Source organism: Athene cunicularia, assembly GCF_003259725.1.
Source record: "Athene cunicularia isolate RWA chromosome 5 unlocalized genomic scaffold, athCun1 chr5_part1, whole genome shotgun sequence".
Taxonomy (NCBI): Eukaryota; Metazoa; Chordata; class Aves; order Strigiformes; family Strigidae; genus Athene; species Athene cunicularia.
The window spans coordinates 11,549,061-11,551,861 of NW_020799101.1; positions in this window are offsets into that span (position 1 = coordinate 11,549,061).

Sequence of the window (2,801 nt, forward strand, 5' to 3'; positions counted from 1 at the left end):
CTGCAGCCTGGCCGGGGGGGTGCAGGTTGGGCTGTGGGCTCTCCGAAGGGTGACAGCCCTCTTGGGCACGCTGGGCCAGTCAGCCTCCCCTCCCAGCTAATTCCACTTTTTTTTTTCCAAGGGCAAGAGGGGATGACAGACCTGACTCTGACAGCAGGGTCAGAGTCAGTCTCTGCTGATGGAGATTTCAAGCAACGAGCCTTCCAGAGAAAATAAATAAAAGCCCCTCTGACATTTTGACCATGGTTGGGCTAAAAATAATCCCACCACATGTGGTCGGCTCCTGCCATGTACATGTCAATGCCTATGCACGTCCCTGCCATTTGACATTCGCAGTCAGACAAGGGTATATTCTACATTCAGGAAGTGGTTGGGAGCTATGGGGAATGCTGGGCTTGCCACTGCTGGCCCTGCAGATGAGATGGCTGTGGACAAGCCCTCCACCATCATGGCTGCTGCTGTGCCTGTCCTGGCTGGGCAGCCGGGGAGGGGCAGTGCCTTCTGCTCTGCGTGTGTGTGGAGAAGCACTGCTTTCAATGAGATTTCTTCACAGCGAGTGTCTGCACCCTGTGTGTAGAATCCAGTTGTGGAGATGGTAAATGAAGACTTGAGTTTGCCCACGAGGTTTGGTGCTGGTGTCACATACAAGATTTTCTAGAGCTGGAGGGCCCAGGAACGTTGGCTGGGGTGGGCATAGGGTGTGATGGGAAGAGGCTGCCAGGTGTGGAGGCAGATGGTGTGGGAGGGATGTCCTCAGCCACCTGCAAGTCACCTGGGGAGAGCAGATGGTGTGTGGGGAGGCTCCTGGTGGCTTTCCAGGAGGTGAGGCAGTTGCAGGGAGGATGCTGGGTCTCTCCCTGGGTCTATCTGAGGTGATGAGGGAGGGGAGGCTGTGAGGAAGGTCAATGAGGGATTTCCCTTGTTTGGGGGGATTTCAACCCACTCTTCTGTGTGCTCTGACCTTCCCAAGGGACCCAGCCTCCTTCTTTCTAGCCTTCACCTAGGCTAGGTTAAAGCTCTTGGGTGGGATTTGTGCTGCTCTCTGCGGAGGGCTGGGAATCAGGGTCACACTCAGGATCCTTCTGCAGGATTATCTCCTGGCCTTGGGACGTGGGCAGGGGCAGCACTGCTGTTGCCATCAGCCTGCCAGGGCCACCATGGAGCCATGCTGAACTTCTTCCACTTGCCCTCATGTCCAGCAGCTGCACCATCACGAGCAGGACAGGATTGCTTGGAGCTCAGCACCCAGAGGCTCCCTGCACAAAGACCCTCTCCCACTCCCCCTGCATCCAAGGCTTCACAGGGATCCCCTTGGCACAAGGGTCATGACACTGCCATGCTCACCCATCACCTGGTCATGCCAGCCCCGGGGATGTGGGCAGCCAGGAGTGACACACTGATCTTGGTGGTTTGGTGCTCTGGCTTTTTTGAGAGCTTCTCTCCGTCTGTCCCCTCCCCAGCTCTGCACTGGGCCGACCGGTTGTGTGGTGAGCAACTATTCGTCACTCGTGTCCCTCACACTGCTCAGGGCCGGGATTTGGCTGGCTGCTTTGAAGTGCTGCGTGCAGCAGAGCCTTGCCAGCCACCCCCGTCATTTGAGCTGCCATCTCCAAGGGTCACCTTCAGTGGTCGATGCTGGAAACAGTGGAAAATAGACGCTCCTTAATTATGCTGCAAGGTCTGAGGAAAGACCTGACTTCTGCCGAGGTGCTACCTGTGCTCCCCAGTTTACTTAGTGGCTTTGCCAAAGATGTGTGGCAGTGAATGGAGGTCTTGATGATGAAGAGACAGGAAATACTGAGGATTTGGGACATGCTGAGCTGTGTTGGATAGCAAATGTGCACAAGGAGAATCAATCTCTAAAACTTCAGAGAGGGCAAGCCACTTGCTGATTGGAGAATAGCATAGTAAATTGTGTTCTACTCCCTTTCCTCCCCTCTCCCAAGAGGAGCCTGTCAGAGCTGGGAATTTGTACACTGATTGATCCCAGTAGTAACTGGAATAACTGGCACCCACCTTTGAGGCTTTCCTCTTCAGCCTCAGGCTCTGCCAAGCACCCAGCTGGGAAGCAATGCCTGACCCATGGGTGGGGATGGGTATGTGTGTGGGATCAGCAGCATGACAAAAGACACCACAGGTAATTCCCCCATGGGGAAACACCCCAGCACTTTGCTAAGGTTTGATTTTAAGGCTTAAATGTCTGCCTTTATTCAAGCACCCCGTGGTCCATGTGGTAAGGAGGAGGAGGCACCAGTATGTGTTGAGGTCTCTTGCTCTGCACCAAGGGCTGGGCTGGGCCCCCCAGTTTCCCCCAGTAGCGCTGGGGACACCTCGCGCTAGGAAGGGTACACACCTGGTGCCATCTAGTGGCACTGGGACATGGAAAGGGCCGTGGCTCTTTTATATTTATTATTTGTATTATTATTATTGTTATTATGAGATATTACAGGGATATATGCCCATGTGGAAGATCAATTGTGTGGGCTGTGGGTGACCGCTTACCGGGGTGTGAGACTTGTAGGAAAATAAAAGGTTGGGAATTCTGGTGTAAAGTATGATGCACAGAGCATAGATATTTCTGCCAGCCAAATAACCAGCAGTTTTGTGGAAAGACTGTGAAAGAAAACAATGAGCAGAATTGTCAGGATATGTCCTGTGCTTTATAAAAACAGCTGTGGCTCGTGAGTGCACAGAGGAGAGGTTGAGCTGCAGGACTAGGACCCAAGGAATGGATTTCTTCCCTTCCTGCATCAGTCGAGGTTCCTGCTGCAGTGAAGGGCTTTAGGATAAAGTTTTAGTTG